This window comes from Pieris napi, chromosome 18 (genome assembly GCF_905475465.1).
Source record: "Pieris napi chromosome 18, ilPieNapi1.2, whole genome shotgun sequence".
Classification (NCBI taxonomy): domain Eukaryota; kingdom Metazoa; phylum Arthropoda; class Insecta; order Lepidoptera; family Pieridae; genus Pieris; species Pieris napi.
This window is the reverse complement of record NC_062251.1, coordinates 9,366,734-9,381,799: the sequence shown is the minus strand read 5'-3', so window position 1 is coordinate 9,381,799 and position 15,066 is coordinate 9,366,734.

Genomic DNA, 15,066 nt, shown 5'->3' with positions numbered 1-15,066 from the left:
TTTTTAGTGGGTCCGGCTTCTCCCCTCTGATTAGCAGAGGGATTTTGAGAACGCCATCCCCACAGTCCCCGCGGTAGCGACTGCATACGCCCGCGGGCCTGCATTTGTGCATTTTAACCTCCTTCATAAAAAAAAAAAGGTTAGGTTAGGTTAGGTTATTACCGTCTTATCGTCTTCCGCAATAACAAAGCTTTTGGCTATTTCCTAAATAACATTCAATTTTACTTGACGGCTTTTAAATATCTTTAGTCTCAGTCAAATTTTGCTAAAACTTAATATTTTCCGTTCACCACCCAAATCCACCAAACAAACCTCCTCGCCCGCTGCGGTAAACGCGCAGTCTCCCGCTCTCCCTCCAAGTTGGTCATCAGCGACCACGCTCATCCTATTAATGAAGCCTGCGAATGGCTAAACAAAGCAAAAGCGGCTCTCGGGGCCTCAAGGAACATAAAAACCGAATTAAAAACAGCATTACCGTGTCTTTAGAGAATGCAACCAAAATTATTCAGACCAAGCTCACCGCAACCACCCCCCAGCATAACGTGTCCGGATACTACTTATTCAGTCCACCCAACCTTTGCGCCCCAACAGGACGAACTCCTCAATAAACTAAAGAAGCATTCCGCACTCCTCGAACAAAACAACAAAAAAATGAGCAAACTAATGGATAAAATAAAAACCTTAAACTCGGCCACCACAGATGGTAACGCCCTCTCTGGGCACAATAAGTCATACGCCAGCATCGCGGCCACCTCCAAAAAAGAGTCTGGGCCATCAATAGTAGTCAGCAGAGAACCCAGCTCAACCCCCCAACAGTTAGTGGAAAAGGTCAGGAAATCGATCAATTTCCGAGAGGGCGGCTACGCCCCGCTTAAAATATCCCCCCTGTCGAAAGGGAAACTAAAAATTACCTTCGAAAGTAATGAAAATACACAACACGCGCTATCACATTTAAAAAAGACAGGCTCGCTCAATGCAGAAGAGGAGCGTCGTCTCGATCCCATGATTCACATAAAAGGTGCAAAAACACTCCCGCCGAGGAAATTATCAATGCGATCAAGGATCAAAACCCCTCACTCAAATTAGAGAAATTTAATATCAAATTCAAACGGAACAATAGGAACGATAACCTTTATAACATTGTACTTAACACCTCGCCGACAGCCTGGCGTAAGTTCCTGGAACTCGAGAGGGTCTCAATTACTTACCAAAGAGGCCACTGTAAGAATTTCTCACCATTCATACAATGCTGAAACTGCCAAGGTTTTGGGCACACCAAAAACCGCTGCCCAGCCACCGTCCCCACCTGCGCCAAATGCGCAAAAACACACAACGGGCGAATGCAGCAAGGCGACCTCAGAGAAGCCTTGCTGCATTAACTGCAGTGAGCAAAATCACCAATACAAAACTACGATCGACGTTAGCCATCGCGCTGACAGCGAGAACTGCCCCAAAGTGAAATCCATGCGTGCCCGCGTCGAGGCTAAAATCAATTACAATTAAATATGCATACACATTTTAATATCTTACAGGCGAACCTCGATAGGTCTCGCAATGCATTTCATGAGCTCAAATTACACTTTGATAACAATCACACAGACATTGCAATCATCTCTGAGCCATATCTAGCTAACAACACACACTCACCACATATACCAGGCCTACGCACATTCCAAACCATCGGAGAGGAATCACGAAAGCCTGTATAGTTACACGATCAAACATCAATGCCATGCTACTCACACAACACTCTACCGGCAACCTGGCCATCATCTCCATACCCACTCGTAGCTCCACACTATACGTGGCTTCTGTTTACATAGAGCCAGAAACAGACAACAATGACACACTCAATACATTAGAAAACTTCATAATTCAACATCCTCACGCGTCTATCGCAGTCTGCGGTGACTTCAACGCATGGCATTCACTTTGGGGTGGAGGTCGCTACCCGCGTAGCAATAGACGGGGCCATGATCTGGTCGACCTTATGAGTTCCGCGGACTTACACCTGTGCAATGTAGGTAATACACTTACTTTCGAAACTATCACACACGGCCGCCCTCGCTCTTCCATTATCGATCTAAGCTTTAGTACCACACCTCTCTTTAACAAAATAACGCACTGGGAAGTCAGACCTAACCTATTCCCATCCACTCATGGTCTAAGATCCCGCTATACAACGACCTTCACCGAGATGCTTATTTAATGAAACTTATTTTATATATAATTTAATATGTCAATAAATATAATCCATATGGGTTGCCTAGCAAATTTCAGTCCAGAGTATTTTTAATTAATTAAAAAAAAAAATATTTTTTTAAACATTTCACCGGTATGATTATTAGATAAATTCTATACCAATCGAAAGTATGAAGCCCATAGAATATGCAAAAGTTAGGTTGTTTTTAATCAATTAATTATTTATGTGTATATTTTTTATGTGACACTAAAGTATATTTACATCTTTAGTATAAAAGAAGGTTATAGTGATACATATATAATACTACCCTGATTAAAAATATTGATTGAAAAAAGTTCAAAAAATTTACTACATGCAAATTATAAAAAAAAAATTTTTTTTTAAATATTAATTAAACATACTCTGGACTGAAATTTTCTAGGCAACCCATATGGATTATATTTATTGACATATTAAATTAAATATAAAATAAGTTTCATTAAATAAGCATCTCGGTGAAGGTCGTTGTATAGCGGGATCTTATACTATCAACACAACATAATCACATTCAAAATTAAACTGCAAAATCCGTCAACCGCGACACCCAACCAAAGCACGTTTTTATACCGCACTAAAAATGCAAACTGGCACACATTCAAGGAAAATCTGCTTTCCAAAATTGCCAATAGTCAAATCTTGGACACAAACTTCCTCAACATTTCACCCACCGAACTCGACTCGATCGTAGAACACACGACGCGTATTATCAACGACGCCTGTACAGAGTCATTTCCTGTCAAAACCAGCAAACACACAAGTAAAGCCCCCTTCTGGAATGACCACCTAGAGCACCTAAAAACCAAATGCATCCAATTACATCGGATTCTGCATCGCACATCACGTTCAAACAATACACCCTCACCCGATCTAATCGAACAGTATAGGGAAACAAAAAAGAATTATGCGTCCGAGATCCGCCGGGCCTCGACAGACAGCTTTCGGGCTTTCTGCGAGGCCCAGGACAAGGACGACGCATGGTCAATCACAAACTTTTAAAAGAGAAAGATCAACATACACCCAGGAACACTTAAAATCAACAACACATACACAAACACAGAGCAGGAGACTGCCTAAGCGCTGCTAAACCCTCACAATCTAAATTCAATATCTAAACCTAGGTACTAAAATCTATCCTCATAAATTATTGTACCTAAGTTTAGAAGCAATAACGGTAAAAAAACATTGAGCGTTGGGGGAGTGCTGCGGTATAATAGACTTCCACAAAATATAAAAAGTGCAGACAGCCTGGCAATATTTAAATTTAGACTAAAAGACCATCTCTTGAATGATCCCAGTTACCTACGTAAATGAAAGTCCACCCAAGTTCTACTTCGCTAATTGATCCTTGAAGCTCTTCAATGACCCACGACGCGATAAATTGAATCTTTAGTATATAAGTTCTCATGTAAGTGACTATTGTCTGTTATGAGAATAAATGTCTTTACCTAACAACCCTAAAAAACCACATAAATGGGGATATAAGGCTTTCGTCTTAAGTGGAGCATCAGGACTGACATATGATTTTGAGCTCTATGCCGGGGCACAGTCAAATGTTGTTTTAGGAGGCCAACCTGACCTAAGAGTAATTAGTTATGTAGCCAGTTATGTTTCCTCTTCCCCCCGGATCGCCATAAGGTGTAGACGTGCTGAGTGCTTTATTTTTATTTGTATTTTAATTTTAATAAATTCAAATCGAAAAATAAATATAACTGTCTACTAGGAGAACATAAACAAAGTGAAGTGTAGTCAAGCAACCATCTAATTACTACGTGCGCTCCTGGTACTGCGCCCGATCACCCCACTATCGAAGGTATTGATCCCACTCAATATTAATCTTATCGAATCCCCTAAAGCTGTGAATTTACGCCACGCCCACATCCCTACCAGCGTCACACTCGTGCCCCGCTTACCACCACTACCTGCGTCCTGCGCCCGCGCTGATTGCAACAGGTGACTGTGGCCACGCCCACTAATTATCTATTGGCCTATTTACCTTGAGCCATCGGGAACTTCTTATCGGACATTCCATTGTTTAGTGCATTCACATTTTTTGCAAACATCTGCTTGTACTATCGAATAGACAACTGTTAAACTCATTATAATAAAGGATGAATCCTATTGGAGATAAGTCACTATCTGAATCTGCCATTGATCAAATTGGTATGGAAATGGAACAAATCACTCCTCCCAACTATGTGGCCTTGAGAAACAAGAGAAGAAGAGAAGATGATACGAATGTGGACCGATTTGACGTTTTTAGAGAAGAGATAAAAACACTCATTTTAACAATGTTTAAATCGCAAGAAAGTGGCTCCAAAAAGCTTGAATCCACTCTTACCGAAATAAGTAAGACAAACACAAATATCCAGACAACTATGTCCTTCCTCGCTGAACAGAATGTAGAACTTAAAAAGAAGTTAGAACTTCTCGAAATAGAAAGGAAAAAGGACAAGGAACATATTTCTATTTTGGAGGGACAGCTAGAAGACTTAAAAAGAGATAGATTGAAGAATAACATTGAAATAAAAAATGCACCCAAGGCTGATAAGGAAACAAAAGAAGACCTTATAATTATGACCTTAGAGTTGGCTAAATCAGTCAACTGTCAGTTGAGTGAAAAAGACATTAATGATATTTACAGGATAAGATTTAAGAGGGAGGGAAATGCTAGTTCCCCTATAATAGTTGAATTAAGCACTACCTTATTAAAAATGAAGTTTCTACAGGCCTGTAAAACATACAACTTGAAGAACAAGGATAAATTACGAGCTAAACACCTAGGATTAAAATCACAAGGTCAAGAAAATATCCCTGTCTACGTAGCAGAACAGCTGACCGCCTCCAGGGCTCGGCTGTACTTCCTTGCTAGAGATCTAATGAGATCAAAATCTTATAAGTTTTGCTGGACTTCCTATGGCCGTGTCTACGTCAGAAAATCTGAAAATTCACCCATTATCACTATAAATAATGAAGCAATCGTCCAAAAACTACTAGGAGAGCAATGACTAGACTTAATTCTTGAACCTTGTTATCTCTCTCTGTCTTTGCTTGCTCGGCCCATTTTATATTTTTGTTTTACCATATTATGTTATTTCATACTAGTTTTACATATTGCCCCAATAGCACCCAAACCACATCTTTTTAACTACATAGTAAAATATCTTATGTTATTCTTTTATCAAATTTTGTTCCCGATTGTACACACATTACTCATTACTACTACCAAGACACATAAATACTTTATTAACAAAGGCTTGGATTCGGCCCTACACTACTACACACACACCTTCTCCAAACATATTCACACATTATCAGTACGCGATACTTTCATAATAAGTAGACTATTTAACACACTTCATAACCAACAAGCTAATAAAATGAATGGTTTATTTAAAATTCCATCCAATTATGGATAACGTAATCTCATTGATAACAGAAATTGACAATAGTGAGGTGGCTAATCCTAGCTTATGTGATGTTCATGACATATGTAACCAATCCCCTAAATTTCATAAAAATGATTTAAAAATAATTTCTCAGAATATTGTGTCGGTATACAGCAAGTTAGATGATTTCCAACTCACCCTTGCCCAGCTTAATTTTGAAGCAGATTTGATAATTTTAACTGAATGTAGAATAGATAGTGATAAACCAATACCCCAAATGGAGAACTACACTTCTTATTCGACTACAAACCATATAAACCAATGTGATGGTGTTGTTATCTATGTTTCTAGAAAACACAGTGTCAATGTCAAAGAAATTATTCTAACACATGCATCCTGCCTCCAAATTTTATTTTGTGGAGTTACCGTGCTAGGAATATACCGGTCCCCTTCACATACTAATTCCGAGCCCTTCACGGACTCATTAGACCGACATTTAACATCTTTGAAAAATTGTATTAATTTAATTATAACCGGGGATATTAACATTAACCTGATTGACAGAAATGATGCTCCGCAGCAGGAGCGTAATAACCGGCTTTACTATTTAAACATGCTGGCTATGCACGGCTTGCTACCTGGCCATGTACTACCTACACGGTATGGTAATTGTCTGGATCACTTTATGCTGAGACTAGACAAAAATAAACATTCCGCAAATATAAATGTAATAAATACTTCTGTCACTGATCACTCCACCATATTCTTAAGGCTCTCCAATATACCAAAGTCAGGTGCTTCCACTAAGACAAAAACATTCATTGATTACGATAAGGCGATAGCTACTCTAAGAGATAGCACATTGGTGGCTGACTTAACTTCATTAAACAACCCCAACATGATTATAGAGCTCTTACTAAGTAAAATAAGACAAACCTTAGATTTACATACAGTCACTAAGATCATTACATGCAAATATCGTGTAGTTAAGCCATGGATGACTTTGGGCATTCTACGATGTGTCAGAAATAGGAATAACATGCAGAAAAAGCTAAAATTAGACCCTGATAATGAAATTTTAAAAATAACTTACCGTAGATATCGAAATTATTGTAATAAATTAATCAGAAACCTAAAAAGAAATTATAATAAACAGCAACTAATTCTAAATAAAAACAACTCAAAAAAATTATGGCAAACTGTCAACAATATTACAAATCGGAATAAAAATAAAAGCGACAATTACGAACTGCTCCACTGTAAAGAAACAGCACAAGAGTCTATAGATCATTGTAATCAATATTTTACCCAAGTTGGCAAATCACTAGCAGAAGGTATCCTTGCACAACAACCCGCATACAATTGTTCTGACAAAACTACTTCGAATTATCCTCACTTAACTTCATTTGTATTAAGAGATACTGACAATGATGAGGTTCTTAATGTCCTGATGGGGTTAAAATCAAATAGTGCTCCAGGCTGGGATGGCATTCCTACCCAATTCTTAAAGCTAACTGCTGATATAATTGTCCCTATTATTGTTCATTTGATCAATCTATGCTTTGCTCAAGGTGTCTTTCCAGATGCACTGAAAATCGCTGTAGTTACCCCAGTGTACAAAGGAGATGATAAAACGGATATAAGCAATTACAGGCCTATTTCTGTTTTACCACCTATTGCCAAAATACTGGAGAAAATAATTAATAAACGTTTAATGAACTACCTTAATACATTTAATATCCTCTCCCCAAGTCAATATGGCTTTAGACGGGATTTATCGACAGAAGATGCCGTGTTGGATCTCACATCGCTTATTACTAATGCTGTGGATAAAAACAAAAAATGTGCTGCAGTGTTTTTGGATATGAAAAAGGCATTTGACTCAGTATCAATTACAGACCTTATCGACAAGTTGGAGAAAATAGGTATAAGAGGAATTCCCTTGAAATTATTCAAAGACTATTTATGCAATCGAAAACAGAGTGTAAAAATAGGAAAACACCAAAGTGAACAATGTGAAATCACCTTCGGAGTTCCGCAAGGAAGTGTATTGGGGCCCACTCTATTCCTTGTATATATTAATAATTTATGTAACATGGATATAGAAGAGGGAACAATGTTCACTTATGCTGACGACACTGCTGTCGTTTTTGTAGCTGACACCTGGGAGGCTGTTAAAAATAATTCCCAAAAGGGCCTTGCAAGAATAGCTAAGTGGCTCAGCGATAACCTTTTGACCCTCAATACCTCTAAAACTAACTATGTATGCTTCTCCAATTATAACTCCTCTCAACCACCTCCGACGTTTGCTATTCAAATACATACTTGTGGCTCACCTCATTCTATAATATGCTCATGCGATTTTATTAAGCGGCAAAACTGCGTAAGATACCTGGGTACTATGGTAGACCAACGCCTATCATGGCGCGATCATATAGAGCTAGTTATGGCTAGAGTAAGAAAACTCATATGGTTATTTAAAAATCTAAGACACGTAGCTGACTCGGCCCTCCTAAAACAAATTTATACTGCTCTTGCGCAGTCAATATTAATATACTGCATTCCGGCCTGGGGTGGTGCCATTAAAATAAAATTCCTGGAACTGGAGAGAGCACAAAGGTCACTACTCAAAGTTATCCATTTTAAGCCATACAGATTCCCTACGGAAATGTTATATGCGGTTAGCGATCTTCTGTCAGTACGTAAGTTGTATGTACTGCAAACTACTCTTAGAACCCATCGACATATTGGATATGATCCTAGTATTTTGAACAGACGTAGAAGGCATAATGTGGCACCTTTACCAACTTTTAAAACTAAATATGCTCATAGACAGTACTGCTACCAGTCTGCTAACTTATATAATAAATTAAACAAGGAATTAAATCTATATAATATGAATAAATATAAATGTAAAATAACTATAAATTGTTGGTTAAAAACTCAAACCTATGAAGAAGTTGAATCTATTATCTAAGAATTACTATTCTAAAGTCTACTTTTATCTTACACTCTAAAAGAACACACACACTCAAACATATGATACAGACATATACACACATACCTCATACACACTCACTCACACACACTTACACTCTCACACATCAACATACACTTAACTGAATACAACGAACACCCCTCAATTTATCACTCATACACGATGCATCTTTTAACTTGTATAAATATTGTTTTGTTTTTGTAATATTATTCCCTTTTGTCTAAACTTACATACCTAATTAAGTGTACCTAGGAAGAGCGGATACTCCAAACACAAGTATATTATACATACTTAAATGGAGGCTCCAGCCACATGTTGTTATCATTGTAAGTGATTGAATAAATATTTTTTCATTTTCATTTTCATTCAGCCATGCAGCAGTATTCCTGAACATATGAACTACAAATTGTATTTCGACAATTGGTACACAAGTTTGCCGCTCATGGCTGCATTACATAAAAAAGGAATACTGCCCTTAGGTACCGTGAATCGGTAACGCCCTAACCATAATCTACCAAATAATGCGCAAATGACAAGACAAGGAAGAGCCTCTCTCACAGCGTTTAGAATGTCGTACAAATAGATGAGGTGGAAATATCTGTGGTTACATGGCTAGACAACAAAGTTGTCACTTTGGCATCAACATATGTTGAAAAAAATGTGTTCTTCAACAGATCTCATCCAATAGATTTATTTTTTCAGTTAAAATAATTTTCTGAGTTTATTTTCTAAAAAAATATTCTTATCCCAACCTAACCTCATCTAATATATTTTTGAGGGGCAAGGGGAAACCCATTAAACATTCAAAATAACCATGACTGCATTTGATGCCAAAAATGGCAAGGGGAATTTGAGACTTTACTGCATATTATGCCATATATGGGAAATTACAGAATTATATTATTTTTCGAAAAGTATAAGGATTTCAGAAAAGTGTCCAAAGTAACTTTAAACTGTGTGCCATGGAATATCGCATGTATTTTTTCCAAAACGAAATAAAATTCCATGCGGTATGGGGTTAAAGGCTCCTAAACCCGCACCAACGGAGTTACAGCCAGTGGCATCGGACTCGTACAAGATTTATCGATCCTATGCTGCGGCCGCCACCGCCCCCAAACCCCCTGCAGGCCCTTCCATCGTAGTGACCGGAGAGGGTCTCAACACAGCAGAGCAGTTGTTTACACAGATACGTAAAACAGTAGACAGGGTGGATACGCCCCACTGAAGATGACCCCAATATCGAAACATAAGATTAAAGTCGCCTTCGAAAGGGAAGAACACAAAAAACATGCACTCGATCATCTACAAAAAAACACACAAATTCAAACACAAGAAGAAAAACGTATAGACCCCATGATTATTCATAAAGGAATATCAAAAAACATACCCGAATTCGAACTAATAAAAACTATCAAAGACCAAAACACCACGTTAACTAAACATACATTCACCGTTAAATTTATTGCAAACAACAGGAACACTTGAATCGTCCATGGCCATAGTGGCCATGCTGAAACGGTGTAAAATTATTATTTGTGATGAATGTACTATGGCACACAAACATTCACTTGAGGCGTTGAACAGGCATTGAAAGATATTAAAAACAGTGACAAACTATTTGGCAGAACTCTGTTGGTCCGAAAGGACCGGGTGATTTCAGACAAACACTTCCAGTCATTCCACGTTCAACATACGCTGATGAGATCAACGCTTGCTTAAAATCATCTCCATTGTGGCGTAATGTTGAAAAATTACAGCTAAAAATAAAAATGCGCGTTCAAATGCTTCAAGATCCATCCGCTAAAACATTTTCAAAACAACTCTTAGATATCGGTGATGGAAAAGTTGCTATAGATGAAACTGGATACGTAAAATTACCGACCGATTTCTGCACAATCGCTGATTCGCAAGATACTCTCATTGAACAAATATTTCCCGATGTACACACACGGTACATAAATCATGAGTGGCTTGCAGAAAGAGCGATTTTAGCGGCAAAAAATGTAGACGTTGACAATTTAAATCTGAAGATACAAATGTTGTTGCCAGGGAACTTGGTATCATATAAATCTATTGATACAGTTTGCGACGACAGCGAAGCAGTAAATTTTCCCACAGAGTTTTTGAACTCACTGGATTTGCCAGGCATGCCACCGCATAATTTACAATTAAAGGTTGGATCTCCAATTATCTTGCTTCGTAATTTGAACCCGCCCCGGCTGTGCAACGGTACGCGATTAGTCATTCAAAAATTAATGAAAAACGTGATCGAAGCCAGGATTTTAAATGGCAAGTTCAGAGGTAAAAATATACTCATACCACGTATTCCTATTATACCTACAGATGTGCCAATTCAATTCAAACGTATTCAGTTTCCGATTAGATTGGCATTTGCAATGACTATCAACAAATCCCAAGGTCAAACGATAGCTGTTTGTGGATTAGATTTGAGAACACCATGTTTTTCACACGGACAATTATACGTGGCATGCTCTCGAGTGGGTAAACCATCCAGTTTGTTTGTGTTAGCTAAAGATGGACTAACAAAAAATATTGTTCACGCTATAGCATTAAGAGATTGATATTGTTTAATAGTGTTACTGTCGTAATTGTTTAATTAATGATACTTATATAATTTTATGGAATAAATTATAATAATTTAAAAATAATGTTTGCCTTTTGTTATTTTTATATTCCCTCATCGTTCACAGCGCTCCATGCTTATTTCACGCATATACCACATTCTCACATACATACTTACAATAAGTAAGCTATTTTTTGTCTACACTAGAAATTACTAGGAAATTATTTATATGGCAAAGCAACGTTTGCTGGGTCAGCTAGTAATTTATAATTTTACTTACAATTTTATAATTTTGGACCGAATAACAAAATTTTTAGAGACCAAAAACAACAAAAAAAGGGGTCTTGCCTCCCAGCCAGCGGCCCCACAAGATACAATCAAGTAAACACATAAAATCCGTTAGACGAAGAGTTATCGATTGACGTATCACACAAGGAAATCCGCTTTTAAATATCTCCTCGAAACGAAGGAAAACCGTTTTTGGGTGTGAACCAGCCCCAAACCCAAATGCACAATACTTATACATACCATAGACAAGTTAAAAATTACGAACCAACTGAAACAAAGTTCTAAAGAATCAGAATCATAGTTCGGAAGTTATATTTAGTGTATAGTGAAGAATAGTTTGGAAACGGTGATATCCCAAGGATGCAGACCACCCAAAAATCAAAGATCACAACCACCATATAGCCCGTCCGGAATACTACTAGACAACATACAATTTATACTGAAGAATTTCCCATCCACTGAGCTGGACACCAGATTGTCTGGTGACCAGCTGGAACACCTTTACCCTACGAGCAACAGCCGCCGAGAGCCGAGAGGGTGGATTACCAGCCCCAATTTTTCACCCGAAACCTTTCGAGCTTGGGCTTATTTAAACCGGCTCGGCGAGGTCTATTTGATTGAAGCCTGGAAGCAGAATATTCATTCCACTTGTTAAGAAAATCAGAATGTAATAAGGCAAAAGAAGACGATAAAGCAAGAGCTAAGAGGGGTGCAACATTCAAGACTATTACATTTGATTTACAAAGTGTTCTGCAGTTGCCTTTTTCTGCTGTGTCAACATTTTATTATGTAAGAAAGCTTTGCATTTACAATTTGACTACTTATGACGAAGATGGTGATGCCATTTGTAATGTTTGGAGTGAGATTCATGGCAAACGTGGAGCTATTAGAAATTGGATCAATAATTTTCAAATTTATTGCCAGTATGCCAGAGACTTACACCGAGTTGTCAATGTTTTCTGATACATGTGGTGGTCAAAACCGCAACCAACACATGGCTGCTATTCTCTTGTACGCAGTTCAAAACACACATTTGAATGTAATAGAGCAAAAATTTTTGGAGTCGGGACCCAGCCATATGGAGTGTGACTCCATGCATTCTGCCATAGAAAATGCTAAGAAACATAGAGAAATCTTCATGATGCGAGACTGGGTAGAGGTGTTCAGGGTGGCACGATCTAAAAGAGAAGACATTAACAATAAGCCCTACAAGGTAAATGAATGGAAATTTGATGAATTTTGGAATAGGCACGCATTATCTGCAGCTACTATCAAGAATAGAACGCATGACACAGAAGGACAAAAAATTTCATGGTTGAAAATTAAATGCCTTCGCTTTGAAAAGGTACATCCAAACATGATATTCTACCGCTATGATCATTCAAGTGAATATAAAAAAATGTGTGTTCTGCCGAGAAAAGTCCAAACGAATATATTTAAATTCTGAATTAAATGTGAGAAAGTTACTAAAACTTTATAATGAATCAGTCGCTGAGCACCTACAAGTAAAACGGGGATTGTTTTATACAATTTGGAACAAAGATTATAACATAGGCTTTTCTACACCATCATCAGACGTCTGCAATGCATGCACTTTATGGGGAAATAGGATCAAAATAGAAAAGGACCAACAGAAGAAGCAAGAATTAATGGTACAGAAGAGTCCACAATCTACGTGCAAAAGCATTTTATGATTTTATTAGTGAAAAGCCCCTGAACACCAAGTCGTTATGTTTTGATATGCAACAGATTCAAGCGTTGCCTAAAACGCCCATTCAAGATTCGTTTTATGCCCGTCAGGTGAGCCTTTATAATTTATGCATAGTGCCACTAGATTCTAAAGATCCTAAGTTTTATATGTGGGATGAAACACAGTCAGGCAGAGGATCGACAGAGATAAGCTCAGCGCTCTAAGATTATTTGACCAAAATTAACATTGCCAGCGATATCCACACCATAAGACTGTTCTGTGATGGATGTGGAGGACAAAATAAGAACAGCATTGTCCTCCATACTTTGATGCAATGGCTTTACGCAAAGTCACCACAAAATGTTATGGAAATAAAACTGTATTTTTCAGTCCGTGGGCACAGTTTTCTGCCTGCGGACAGAGTCTTTGGGAGACTTGAAAAACAATTAAGAAAAGTTCCTGTTATCACCCATGAAGGTTATTATGAAATATATAAAAACCATGGTGATCTTAGACTTCTAAACAGAGATTGGAAAATTTTCAATGTCAAAGAACTGGATAAGCACTTGAAAAAGATTGAACGAATACAAAGTTTAAAAGTTTAAATTTTTTAGAAGAAAAACAAAGTGAAACTCTTTTGAAAAAGGGGAAGATAATTCCTACAGAGCTCTCTGTGATGGAATGATGTTCTTGCATTACTAGTAAAGCAATTTGGAGAAACATGGGAGGAAATAGATGAGTTAAAGTGGTTCAACAATATATTGCATAATGACAGGGTAGTTGCCAGAGAAGATAATGTGACGACACATTGCGAGCAGGAAGATTGTAATTGTTTAGATCCAGATGTAGGTGAAGTACGTATTTAATAGGTTATGTGTTGTGACTCAATAAAAAAATCCTTATTCTTAACAATTAATTTGTTTTTATTTCCATTAAAATTTATATCACATAATATTATAATGTCTGTTTCTCAGAGCCAAAACAAAAAGGCTTTATTCCTTAGAGTACCTAACAAAGTGACTTATTTCCTGCAGTCCTGAACAAAGTGACTTATATCCAAATTTTTGAGTAAGGTTTTACTATTATATATACTTAAATACGATCTTCTTTCATGGTGACATGAAAAAGAAATGTATAAAACACAAATTAATAACGTAGAAGTTTTTGGCATTTATTTAAAAATCTGATAAGGTGGAAATAAGTCCTTTTGAAATGACTCTCCTCTCAAATATTTCTGTTGCCTTGATCTTTGTGTTAATCCTCTTAAATTTAAAGTTGTTATATTTGGTAAACAGAATCATAGTATTCCTATATTATATATATATATATGTTGTCTATTACACTTGAGGTAAAATTTTTGGGAGTGATTTTTTCACATAATTTGACCTGGAATATTTATATAAAACACCTAATTGGTAGGGCTAATAAAGCCTACAATATATTGAAATCCTTGAGTGGTACATATAGGATCACACACCCTGGGTTGCAGACCCTAAAATTTTGTTATTGTTGCATAAATCTTAAGTTTGTAGTCACTTTAAATATGGTTTTTACTTTTTTGCTGCAGATAAACTACTAAACTTGTAAATAGTTTAAATATTTTGCAAAATAAGTGTTTGCGTGTAATAACTGGGGCATTCAGAAGTACTCCCTAAATGCATTACAGATTGAATGTAATGTTCCACCACTAGCTATTCGATTCAATTACTTGAAAGAAAGGTTTCTTTTGTAATTATACAGTATATCTAATAATAGTCTCTTAATACATTTTTTGCACTCACCTACTCGCATAGGTTTAAAACCTTTCAATATGTCGCAAGATCTTCCAAATTATTTTATTCAAAATATTAATATTTATCAATCTAAACACATTTTACC